The 13,930-nt window shown below is 41.8% G+C and overlaps 1 long non-coding RNA gene across 1 annotated transcript; it reads left to right on the plus strand.

Annotated features, from left to right (window-relative positions):
• Window positions 1–7,473: 7,473 nt before the first annotated feature.
• LOC141765325 (uncharacterized) lies at window positions 7,474–12,156 on the plus strand. Its single transcript, XR_012593444.1, has 2 exons — window positions 7,474–8,022; window positions 11,459–12,156. It is a non-coding gene; the product is annotated as an uncharacterized LOC141765325 (long non-coding RNA).
• The last annotated feature ends 1,774 nt before the right edge of the window (window positions 12,157–13,930 follow it).

The following is a 13,930-nucleotide window of genomic DNA, read 5'->3' on the forward strand; positions in this document are numbered from 1 at the left end:
CGACATCAAACATTACATGTTTTATGAGCAATAAAACACTCGTACATCACTGAGTCCTGAAATGACTCCACATTTCTGATGATTCAGAGATTTACCAGTTAAATGTAAAGTTTGTCCTGAAGGTGGCATGGGGTCATTAAAATCTAAAAAAGTTCATCCTCCGGGGAGCAGGAATCTGATCCAGTAAAATCAAGAACATTTTTCTATTATTATATTTTTGTGGACAAAATTAGTCTTGATGGTAGTTTGAGATTAAAGGTCATGAGGTCCCCAAAAATCATCAGGGTTCATCCTCTGGGGACCACGAAGATCCAAAGTAAATTTGATCCAGTGAGTCAGATGTTTTTGAGATATCTTCCTCTGCACTAAAATGCTGGACCAATAGATGGACTAATTAAATAATTAATTAATATATCTAACTGTTGGATGGATTGTGATGAAATGTGGTTCAGATCTTCATGCCCCCCCCCCTAACTTTGGTGATCCTCAGATTTTTCATCCAGCGCCAGTGTTGTATTCAAGACCACCTAAACCGAGACCAAGTCATGACCAAGACCAGAATCATAGAATGTATCGAGACCAAGAAATCCCCAAAATATATTTTTTTTAAAACGCTGATGGTGAAAACCTGGTTGTTTGGGGGTTGATAATGTTTTTTATTGAGCGTCCTCTCTCTGAACTGTGATGAGTGTTTTCCAGCCTGCAGCTCTGTGACACACTTTGAGATTTTGACTCAGTGTCCAACACAAACTGTACAGTTAGAGCACAACAGTTTATGTAACTGAGATCTGTGTGTACGTGTGTGTGTGTGTGTGTGTGTGTGTGTGTGTGTGTGTGTGTCTGTGTGTGTGTGTCTGTGCATCTGTGTGTGTGTGTGTGTGTGTGTGTGTGTGTGTGTGTGTGTGTGTGTGTGTGTGTGTGTGTGTGTGTGTGTGTCTGTGCATCTGTGTGTGTGTCAGTGGTGGAAGAAGTACTCCTTTTACTCACGTAAAAATAGCAACGGTAATGGCTAGTTACTTTACACTGCTGGGTAGTTTAATCTATAATAGTACATCTTAATTGATTTGTTGGTTATATGTTGCATTGATAACCTGAATCTGTAAAATAACTAAAGCTGTCAAATAAATGTAATGGAGTAAAGAGTACAATATTTACCTCTGAGAGGTAGTGGAGTAGAAGTAAAAAGTAGCATGAAATGAAAATACTCAAAATGCTTTAATTTTGTGTTGATTTTGGCGGTCCCTGTGGACAAAAGCGGCAGTGTGTCCGAGCACCAGAGTCCCTTTAGAAAACCTCTCATTTTACTGCAGCAGGGTCTCACAGTCTGCACCGTGCAGTCCTGGTTCTGGTTCTCCCGTGACCCCCTTCCCTCTAGCAGGCCCAGCAAAACGGCCTGGGCCTCCAGCAGCGTGGTGTCGGTATCAGTTCCTAGCGAGGACCGGCGGAGCAGCGAGGCGAAGCTCTGCTCCTGGCCAGGAGGAGGAGCCACTCTGGGCACGAATCTCCGACTGCAGCAGCGAAGCCAGATCTGGGTCTGTCCGTGATGGACCGGCCCCGCTGAAGTCTGAGCTGAACGAGTTTCTGGTGAACCTGCATGATTTCTGATTTTGCCGGAATCGGACCCAGTGGCACAGACGACAAGCACTAATAATAACTATATAGAAATAGTCAATCTTCTCACTGATGGTCTTGTTTACTGATGAAGGTCATATAAAGGCATCAGTACTACATTGATACTGTTTCATAACCAGCTAAAAGTTCATCACAGTAACTTTAAATTAATGATCTGAGTACTTCTTCCACATGTGGTTACTCCTGTAAATCTTGACGTTGTCAGTCTGCTGTTAGTATCTCTGGATGTGATTTGATTTGATCGTCTACCTGCTCTGTTGCTCCTCTACAACCTGTTTTTCGCTCCATTTCACTTCCTCCTAATGGATCTGCACTCAGACTGCTTAGCTCTGCACACACACACACACACACACACACACACACTGGGTCAGAGTACACTGGGTGCCCTTGGCGAGACAGATAAGCCGGCTTTATGTGATTACGCAGCTCGGCTATTGTGCAACCCCATGACTCATTGCTCTAATTGGAGAAGGCAGCGAGAGAGAGAGAGAGAGAGAGAGAGAGAGAGAGAGAGAGCTGACACAAAAACTTTACCAAAATAAAACTTACATACATGAAGTTGTTCTGAGCTTCTTCAAAATCTGCTGCCTCTATTTTATGTCTTTGCCTCTGTTTTTCACTATTACCACTTCTTTCATCTCATCCCATCATACTTTATATTTCCATCATCTTTGAACAATGTAAATCATTACTAAAACATTTATTCATTAGTCCAAAAGTGTCATGACTGCCCATTGGGTCAGTGGATGAGGTGGTCAGGATCAGGAGGAAATTATATAGAGATATTTGGCAGCTTTGGAAAGTGCATTTCTTTCTCTGGTCTGTAGTCTAGCAGTGTTGCCCTGCTTCCAGTCGTTGTGCTAAACTAAGCTAACCACGTCATGGACCTTCAGTATCTATGATACTGATTAAGACTAACTAACAGGAGGATTTCTTGCTGTAAAATGTCAGACTGCCCTCTAAATCTACAAACCTTGAAAAGACTCGAGCTTTGTGGTCTCTTTTCCTTGAGTCCTTGAGACAGGAGCTGTGTATCATCTATGTTGCTGTTTACTCTCTCAGCTGGCAGTAGTACCCAAACAAAGACTGTATTTGAAACTGCATACTGTACTAGTAGTACGTACTGATTTGGCCAAAATTAAGCATGTAGTATGCAAACAAAAGCAAAATCTACAGTATGACAAAGGAATACCCGGATGTCGTACTGATTTGGAAAAGATCTCCAGTATGAATCGGACTAGTCTAGAGTCACGTGTATACTTCCGCTAACTTCGCCAAGTCCGTTTCTAGCTCTCCGTTCTCTTTATACATCCATGGTCAGCTCCATCTGGGCCGTTTGAATGCATTTAACATAAATGTCAGTATATGGGTGCTCTACAGTTGTAGCGTCAGCCGATTTGACCACGGAGATGAGAGTGACGTCTGGCTTGACCGCACGTTACCGCAATATGATGACGTTTCCTGTCCATGACAGAGTTAGCATGCAGCTTTAGCCATGATGTCTAGCTCTGCTTTTCCTGACAATGTGTGAAACCCAAAGTGTTTCCATACTTTACTGTATGTGTAGTGTTTACCACTTCGGATTTAACATGTGAGGGTGCAGGTCGTATCCACGCCGACCCTCCGCTGTTTTCTGCACTGCCGTTTTGGCTCATTGCGGTTTGTTTTGGTTTGACGGATATGGAACAGATATGACGTCACGTTACTCAGACTACAACAATAAAAGCGGTAACTTCCTTCTACCTCCACATAAACTCAATTGAAGCAAATATATTGACATTAAAAAATCAATTTCAAAATCATAAAAAGAAATCGCGATACATACTGTAGTTGACTCGACTCGAGAAGTCTAATGAGATTCAGTCACACAGAAGTTGCATGAAAAAGTTTTATGAGAAACTTTACTCTGGATGAATTGCATCATCAAATTTTACTCTAGCAGAACACATTTAATTAGGATCTTAAAGTTTCCAAAGACACTAAATATGTCAGGCTGAAACGTAATAAAAATGTAGATAAACGGCCAGTGTGATGGAGCACTGAAATAAGACAGTACAGCCTTAAAGATGAGATAAAAAGGGAACACAGGGTTCGTCAGCAGGGTGCTGGCCCTTGATAAAACAGCACTGGTTGAATCCTGGTTATAAAAATAGAAAGAAAGCAGGCCAGCGAGGCAGGGAGCTGAATGGAGAGACAGAGAGGATTAGTGTTTACAGCTTCAGATGAAGAGGAGGAGGAGGAGGAGGAGGGAGGTTTTCCTCTCCCTGTCAGCACACACTGCTCTGTATTGTCACAGTGCTGGCGGCGAGCCGTCGTGTCACCTCACTTTGCAGAGGAGATCAAGTGATGATTGGGTTATGTAACCTCTGATCTCATCGTCGAGCTGCGTTTCATGGCGAAGACAAGGCAGAAACACCCGTCTGACTGCTGACTTGGCAGAGGAACCACATGACCTCACTGCACATGAAGAGTTACTTTCCAAAACATGCTGCTAGTTCATCAGTAGCTGACAGTGAAACATCCAGACAGGAAAGCTGCTCTCAACCTGCTCTGAGACCCGACTTTAAACCAGGAAGTGTCCCACTAATCTACTATGTAATGTTGCTGAATGGGCCTAAAGTGTTTTTGTGTACAACAATGGTTCCCAAACTGGAGGTCTGGACCACTTAAAGGGCTTGCAAGATAAATCCGAGGAGTCGCAAGACAATTAAAAGGTTAGGACAGTAAAGATAGATATTTGCTACACAAAGGTTTATTTATATGTTCCTTGTTCTTCAATACAGCATGATGTTCATTTAGTAAATTATGGTCCCATTTAGAGTCAAATAGACCATAAAGCAGGGGATGCTTTAGGGCGTGGCTACCTTGTGATTGGCAGGTCGCTCCCACGGCATTGTCTGGTCTGGGAGTTGTCTGCGATTTCATCTTACAACTTTAATCCTTTCACAGTGTCTTTTCAGTTCATGAAAGTTAATTATAACCTTCTTGGTCACCTGAAAATGTCTTATTCAGCGTTCGGTTGTACTTAGCTCCACACTCTCGTCCCGCTTCTGGTTGCAAAAACCAATATAGCGACGGCCAAAATGCAGAACTCGAGGTTTCAAGACGGTAGTCCACGAACCAATCGCTGATGTCGCGGTGACTACGTCCACCTCTTATACACAGCCTATGGTTCATTGTTAATTTATCTCTTGTTGCTAAATATGTCAAACATATTTTGAGTATATCAGAATCCCTCTCTTCCTGTAGAACATAAAAATATTTATTTTACATTTCAATACATCACATTACAGAAGTTAAAGATGCTCTAACTGTTGTTTCACTGTGACTTTAAGTCCAAAACAATACGTTTATTTTTACACGTACATAAGAATGATCAACAATGTTAATAGCAAAATCAAAAAATATATGTTTTATTACAAATAAGTTAAAGGTTAAAATAGTCCATGGTGATAAAATGAAAACAGCTAAACTGGCAGGCGGACTGACTAAGGGCCAGCCTCTACTCACATGTCACAATGTCAGCCAATTCCTAATCTCACATTTTCCTTGTCTGCTCTTTTGCTGCCATGAACTTTCCCGTCCTTTCAGGCCCTGATACTCCCACTTGCCCTGCAGTAACCCCTGTGTTCCCGCTATTCCCCATCACCTGACCTCCCACGCCCACCTGCACACCTGCTCCCACTTCAGCCCAGTAGCATACAGTATATATACTGGTCTGCTTCCACTCATTCCTTTTGGACACCTGCTCTTTAGTCTGATCCCCTATTAGATAAATCTGCCTCATCTTTCCTGCCTGCCTGGTTTTGACCTTGAGTACACCAGCCTGGTCTCAGAGTCGTGCCAGGTTTTACTGAGCCTTTACATACCACCATGACTGTGCCACTGCAAACCCACTGCAAACAAGACAATTATTATACATCAAAATGTGCATAAGTTTACTGTATGCCAGTGTAGTGGGAGGATGGCCTAATATTTTTTTAGATTCTTCAAAAAAATGCCTACGATTTGTTTTAATTTCAAACTTTTATTTTGTAGTCTGGTGAGTGTGAAATTGTGTGTCATGTTGGAACACAGTACCTCGAAATCTGAGGAAGGCTCGCAGGTGGGAGTTGTGGGTGACCTTGGTCCTGATCTCTGTCTGACTTCCTGTTTCCTTCAGCACAGAGCCAGGTGATTGGCACACAGCTGCCGAGGTGAGAGCTGCTCGGCTGAATGTTTGAATCGTCCTGCCAGCGTTCAGCTCGCTGTGCCAAGACAAACCTCCCCCGCCTACACTACAATGAGGGCGCAGAGCCAAGAACAAATATGAATGATCTGTTCCTTGAAGGGCAGAAGATAACAACAAAAAGCCTCTGTGAGTCAGGCCTGAAACGAAAACTAACTGCTCACTGAACTGGAAAACTGGTGGAAGAGTCATCTGAACAAGACTGAGAGTCTACAGCCATGCTAGCAGCTCTGTGAGGCTGTGCTAGCTAAATGCTAACATTGGCATGCTAACATGCATGATCACAATGAGAATGCTACCATGCCGATTTTAGCAGGTATAATGTTTAGCCTGTTCACCAACTTAGTTTAGTATGTCAGCATGCTAACACTTGCTAATTAGCAATAAAAGTACAGCTGGGGTAATTGGGATTGTCATTAGTTTTGCATAAAACAACGTGGGCTACTGCATCTGCAAGATATGAGTAAATAGTCCCACACTTCATTTAATAACAATCTTATGGTATTGCATGATTTGCTTGAATAGTAGAGGCTCCAGAATTGAACCCTGGGGAACGCCACATGCATTAAAAGTGCCTTGCACTGCAGATTGCACATGTCACACGAAAATCCATCTGGTCAGGCTTCAAGTAATGCGTTCGTCTCCGGCCAGTGTGAGGCAACATGGAGAGGCGACTGTTCGCTCTAAACAACAATGGCAGCTCCTGAAGAGGTTAGCATAGATGCTGAAATAGCATCAGTTATATCAGAACAGGAGAGTATTTCTTCATTGAAAGAGGAGCAATGAACGGCACTGAAGGCTTACCTCGATGGAAAAGATGCCTTTGTTCTTCTCCTGACTTGCTCCGGCAAGAGTTTGATTGACGGATACTTCATTCAATCACCTGCCAAGTATTTTGTGAAAGAGCCTGTCCTTTCCAATGACGGCTTCTCAGATTGTTGTAACAAACCAGCTGGCAGATCAGGTTAACAAGTCGTGGCAACCAGCTCAAATTTAAGCATGGCAACAACATAAGTCATACTGTATCTTACAAACATTTCTAGAGAGAGGTGGCGAAGAAGTTGAAGACAAAAAATATACAAACTGGAAAAAAGTCAGAGTCTAAAGCCCCTATAGCTCCACGAAAACACACCCATTAAATTTAAACTGTTGGACTGACATCCTGATGATTTAGCTATTCATCTTGTTGAGTCTTGTTGTGGAGCTAAAAATGTGAGGTTTGTTCTAAAAAGCACATCCCATGGGGAGAAGCAATGTGATCAAGACATTCAATAGCAACCTGTCCATTAGGTTTTAATATTTCTGTCCAGAAAAATTACAATTTTGACGTAATGGTGCCACTTTAGAAAAGTGGCACCTTAGCAAAGGTCATCACCTCACTGTATGCGAGGCAAAAAAATATATATGCGAAAGAAAACCATTAAATTCTTGTGTATAAACTCTCTAAAGTCTCCATAGGATTGTTTTATATTGTAAAATGTGAGATTTTTCATCAAAATACAAGTATGAACCTAAAAATGTGCATGATATTGGACCTTTAACTTTGGCTAAAGCAGCAAAGACAGATCAGTCAGAGAAACCTGCATGTTTCTCTTTCTATACAGGCATGCTTTTCAGTGATGACAGGAAGATTATTTAGCTTTATATTTATAAAAGATACTTTTTTCCTTCCTTCTGATACTAGATGTTTGGTTAATGAACTCTTGACATGACTTTAACTGTCATCATGCAGCCTCTCAGGCCACCAACCACGATGATGAAGGACCAGTCTCCCTATTGCATGACATCAGTGGTAAACACTGTTATCGCACCAATCCAAAGGGCAACAGCATGGGGTTATGGGTAAATACCCGCTCCAGGAAAGGTTTTAATGTGTCACCAGATTTCCAGAGAGCTGGGCGGTCGGCTACATGTTAGTCACTGTTGTCCTGTAGGAGTTAACCTTTAACTGTTGAACTGGACTCGGCAGTGAACTATTAATAGGACAGAGGTGGTGAGACAATGAGGACACTGAGAGCACTTCAGGTGCAATACGTGGAGCAATAAATGATTACAAATCAAGTTTAGATAAATACATAATCAAGTAACGTTGCAATCTGGCAGGTCATGTTGGAGAGAAATCTGATCAAATCGCTTCACAGCACAAAGGGCAGCAAACTGAGGTAAGGCTTTTAGAAGATGCTAACAGAAGTGAAAGGCAGAAACGTACAAAATGTTCATCCTCTTCATGGGGACTGATAGCAAAAGGGCTGATGGGAAATGTCTTAATTGGGAGAAACACTGATAGAGGCAACCAATCATATCAACCACTGTAAGAACAAACCAACAGCAGTTCATGAGAAAATAACAGAAATGTTTATAGAAATGCTCTATCATAAAATGTTTAGGAATCATGTTTAAATTCTTGGATCTACACTAAAAACATATCAGTTTTTTGGCCAGCGGCGAGGCTCCAGAGATGACCACGATTGTCATTGGTCCACCACTTTTTGATTGATACACAATTTCATACATTCATGATCCCCAGAGGATGAACTGTAATAACTCAAGTGATCCCCGGACTTTTCAACCGGCGCCATCGTCATCATTCCCATCAACCTGAGCTGAACGTTTTGTTTTTTACTCTTATAAGAAAATGTTAGCCTGCTAACACGCTAAGTAAGGGATAATGTGCAGCAAACCGGTCGGGGTTTATTTCACAACAATGACCAGCTCGCTGTACATTATCCTTCTTATCACACAGCTACTTACTTAAAAAATCAATAATCTGACACAAAAATGGTCCTCCAGAGTCTGAGATCAGAACTGCGTCCATAGTAACGGTCTGTTATACATAGCAACGGTCTGCTATACATAGCAACGATCTGTTGTAAAGAAATAACAGACCGTAGGACGCCGTGATTAACCAATCAGAATTGAGTTTTCAACAAAGCTGTGTAATAATCTAGCATAGAGACCATGATAAACATAAACTGAGCTTTTCAAAAAGTTCTTGCACACCACAAATCTTTGTGACAGGTGCGTAGGATAAAAAAAATACTCTAGTCATCAATCATCAATAAACATCAGCATATTATATTGGCATTATGAGTATGTTAGCATGCTGATAGAATTTAGTTAATAGCACCACTGTGCCACTAGTATGACTCTTGTTCCTTGAACCTAAGGCCTAACTTTACAGAAAATTTCATTGAAATCTGCTGACAAAACATTGAAATACTGTATGTCACTAGATAACAGACAAAAACCAAAATCCAGAAGAGAAAACTATCATCATAGAATGTAAAATTTGTGTAGCCGGTAAAAGTGAGCCTGTAAAACATTACGCAAAAGACTACAGATGAAAACAAGTGTGATATATTTACAGTCACATTTATCATTGTGCATGGTTCCTGTTCATTTGATGAAGGGATTTATTATAATCTATGCAGTGGGTGTCTTCACAGAGGGCTTGTGCAAATGTTTCTTCTTAAAACATCACCCAGTAACTTAATTTTGACAAGATTTTTTTTTTTCAAAAGGACGTGGAACAATTTGTAAATAAGTTTTCGAAGGCCTAATGGTCACTAGAAAAATACCCAAACTGCAGTAATATATTGTTGTTAATGCTCAGACATTTAAACATCCTCCTGGTAGTTTCCAGGCGGTGCGACTGTTTCAAAGCCTTCCTGCTCTCAGCTGATGTCACTTGGCCGCCACCATCCAATTTACAAACCACCATTCATGTCCTTCCATAATAGTTCACACACCAGTGAACACGCACAACGCTGCAGCCAAACATGAACGCGCTGAACTTTGTTTAGGGATTCCTGTTTGGAGAGCCAGAATAGTGGATGACCTCATTGTTGTTGGGATGAATGGTTTGTTTGAAACAAAAACAAAAAAAAAAGCATCTGGAAAAAAGCTTTTCCAATCAGTCAGAAGTCCTCTGGGATGAGAAACATTAAGCAGAGCCGCCGCTGAACACAGAGTGAGTGTTTACGGTGGATTTCCTGCCATTGCCACACTGACAGCAGGTGACCAGCTGCTCCTCCAAACCTTCATTTGTTCACTCAGAAGTTTCTGTCTTTAAACAATGAAGGACAATTACAGGAAAAGGCAGCAGAAGAGGAGGTCGTCACCACCTCGGTGCTCGTTTCCGTCCTCCCAATACTGATGTTTATCTGAGCTCAGACCCTCTGTGTTCACAGCAAACAGAAAAACATTAAACACTTATTGCATGTTAAGACTCGTGTGCAACCAAACTGCTGTTTTCACCATAGGCTATACAAGAAGTGGACGTAGGCCAGTGGGCGACTCCGAGGTCTGAAAAGTGAAGCCAATGTCAAAGTGCCTTAAACCTGCATTCTTTCTAATAGCCAGCAGGGGGCGACTCCTCTGGTTGCAAAAAGAAGTCTGATTATATAGAAATCTATGAGAAAATGACTCTACTTCTCACTTGATTTATTACCTCAGTAAACATTGTAAACATGAGTTTATGCTCTCAATCGCTAGTTTCAAGTCTTCTTCAATACAGCATGATGTTCATTTAGTAACGGACAAAAACCAAGATGGCAACAGCTAAAATGCCGAACTTGAGGCTTCAAAACCGTAGTCCACAAACCAATGGGTGACATTACATTGACAACATGCACTCATTATATACACTCTATGACGTAGTCCCTGTGACGTCACCCATTGGTTTTTGTGGACTGCTGTTTTGAAGCCTAGAATTTGGCATTTTGGCCATTGCCTAGTTGTATTTTTGAGAGGGTGGAGCCGGGTAGGGATATGCATTGCTATGCCTCTTTCGTGAGTCACCGTGGTAGTGACCTGTCAATCACAAGGTAGCCACACCCTAAAGCACATGGACTATTTATGGTCTATTTGACTCTAAGTGGGACCATAATTTACTAAATGAACATCATGCTGTATTGAAGAAGACTTGAAACTAGCGATTGAGACTATAAACTCATGTTTACAATGTTTACTGAGGTAATAAATCAATTGAGAAGTAGGGTCATTTTCTCATAGACTTCTATAGAGTGCTACAGGAATGAGTCCTAAAACCCAGAAATGCATTTTAGCACTTTTGGTTCCCTCGTCTGGAAGTCAATGTTTTTTTTTTGATGTGTTTTTAGTTAGATGATTGAAATGTCTGTGGTCAACACAAGCTGAAGAGATTTTAACGTTTTGTTCTACGACATAAAATACATCAATAAATACCCCACGCATGAATTTTAAAGACGAGGGAACCGAAAGTGCTAAAATGCTAACTAATTTCTGGGTTTTAGGACTCATTCCTGCACCACTCTAATAAGACATTGTACTACTTATAATAGTCACGTCAGAATCAGGTCAGTCAGAAGTCGGCTTGACGTCCCACGATGCCGCCGACCTTCTTTTAGCGCGGTGAGATGTGAGCTCAGCGCTACACTGCAGCGGCTTGTTCTGCTACATAAAGACGCTGCAGGTTCCACAAAGCTTCTTGTCTACTGTTACCAACCAGCAGTCTTTTCTCCAGACACAGAACCTGAGACTTTCACATTAGCCGGCGCTGGTTTCTGATGCATCCTCATCCTCTTCAATGCTCTGTCTGTCTCGCCTCTGTGTGTCCAGGGAGGACCGGGCCTCTCGCCTGTCCCGCTCCCATTGTCCCTGCGCTATTGAAGGAAAGAGCGTAAACCAACACGGCCGTTCCCATTCGGATTCAATATGGCCGAGACCCGACACCATGTGAAGCAACGGCTCGGCTTCTCTCAGAGGGATCTGGTTGCTGAGGCAAAAATTGAAAAAAATACGTGGAGCACCTCAGCATCCGAGAGAGGGAACATTGTCAGCAGGTTTGGAGGAGAGGAAGGGGTGAGGGAAGAGGGGATGAGGAAACAATGTGAGATAATGGACCTGACAGACTGTTTACAACGTCATTCTGAAACAGTTTTACTTTTCATTTCACCTCCCTATGTTGTGCTGAAAACGACTAAAGGATTTAAATTGTTCTTCCAAACCTCTCAGGGCCATTACTTCCATTCCTCAAATAGTGCAGAAAACAACTCATTCAGACTGTAACCAGTCAGCTGCAACAGTTCCTGCCTCAGTATAAACACAATTAAAGCAGGAGGGAGTTTGTCTACAGTTTACAGTCCTAAAATGTGGAGGTGAGTCAGCACTCTTCAGCAGTTGGTTCCCTGAAGGTCCAGATTGACCTGCTTAGGAGCCCTGAGGCAAGAATTAACCCCCTCCTCTCTGTGCAGTTTGTACAGTATTTCTTTACTGGAATAAAGCCCCAGGTGTGCATACGTGCATTCTTGTACATATTTTTGCCCCTGCTTGAGTATTTCTTTCTCTTAGTTCTCTCCATTTCTCTCTCCTTCTCTCATTCACTGAAGGTCCTTTCAGACACAACGTGACAACGCCACCACTGCACTCTGAAACCCATTATTTCTTTGGGCGCTGCACACTGTGGTGAGGGCATCTCTAACATGAGCTCAGACTGCGCTGTGTCACGAGCATAGACTGCTCTCTTCCGCCGGTAAACAACAGTTGGTGTAGCTCTTTTGTCGTCAAAAAAAAAGTGTCAAAATTTGCCATAAATCGGGAGAAATACTGGAGAATTGTGACACTGGGAGGAAACCGGGAGAAGGCGATGAAAAACGTGAGTCTCCCGGGAAAATCGGGAGGTTTGGCAAGTATGACTGTGTGGTAACTTTAATAAATCCCCTCTTACCCACACAGAACCCTCTCAACAGAATAAAATAAAACAAATCAGAATAAAATAAAATTCATGAGAATCTACAATGATTGAAATTAATTGATTTGACTGCAAAATATCACTGTTTGCTGGCGTGAGCGGGTTGTAAGACGCCCAGCAGACTCTTTGATTGGTTAATTTCAATCACTCAGAAAGTTTTGGGTTTTTTGCCAACACACACAGACTTCATGAGAAGGACGGAAAGATTTTTAAGAAAAAAATGCACCTGACTGCACAAATATTTATATGAATTTCTTTCTGCTGGTCGTAGTTTTTCTTTGGTTTTAGACTGTGAGTTAATGAGTGTGAGAGTTTTGGCCAAATCTGCAGAAAAATTAAAAGAATGGAAACTAAAGTGTCTTAAAAAACGCTCCACGTGCGACCCACTTGGCCGGCGTGGAGGAATAAAGCTGCAGTTTCCACTGAGTCCTGCTGACTGGTTGAACCTCGGCTTTGGTTAAACGGAGGAAAAATATGAATCACATCACTCTTTCCTGCGTGCGTTCATAATTTTTCCCTGGAATCAAACAGCTTAAACTTCAGTCTCCAATTGAAACAACAGCAAGAGGCCTACTATCAGCTGGAGTTTGATCCAAAAATTACTCATATGAGCGTTTATTTCTGACTCTAATGTTCAGGCAACAGATGAGTAAGGTTTGATGGTGGTTATGATTAAAAGAAATCAATGAGGGATTAGGGCTGGGTATCATTTAAGTATATCATTTAGTATAGTATAGCATACTGTATATATAAAACAAAGACAACTTACCATATTCAAAACAATTCAGAATTTGACCTGGGAAGACTTCTATTTTTTTTTAATTTCAGAAGATTTTACCTGACAACATTAATGATGTAATGTACGTGTAAGAAAGTAATCACATGGTTATCAGACATCTTTCTTTGTTCTGTTAGAGACACGTAGTTCCTCTTTGCTCTTCAAACACAGTGAGATTTAACTCCCTCCAAACTGAAGCGTTCTTCTCCATGAAGAGACTCAGAGTTTTAAAATTCATCCCCTGATGTCAGTGAACCTCACACAGTCGGCCGCCGCTGCCGCCGCTTCTCCTCTGATTATCCGCCGGCAGAGCGCCAGGAGAGTTGTTAGCCTTGCGTGGGGAATATGGGAACTTTCTGCTTGAGTGGAAGTACCATAGAGCTCCTATTACCCACAATGCATTATTCAACCAGTCAGCCGCTGATCCCGGCTGATGCAAAATGGAGCCTAATGGAGAGAATTCAAGATCCATACAGACAGTTTTGCATGTTTTAGCTGATGAACTTCTAACACTGTATATTTTACATAAATTATATGCAGAGCTTTTTACAATATGTGCGGT

This window comes from Sebastes fasciatus, chromosome 3 (genome assembly GCF_043250625.1).
Source record: "Sebastes fasciatus isolate fSebFas1 chromosome 3, fSebFas1.pri, whole genome shotgun sequence".
NCBI classification, from domain to species: Eukaryota; Metazoa; Chordata; class Actinopteri; order Perciformes; family Sebastidae; genus Sebastes; species Sebastes fasciatus.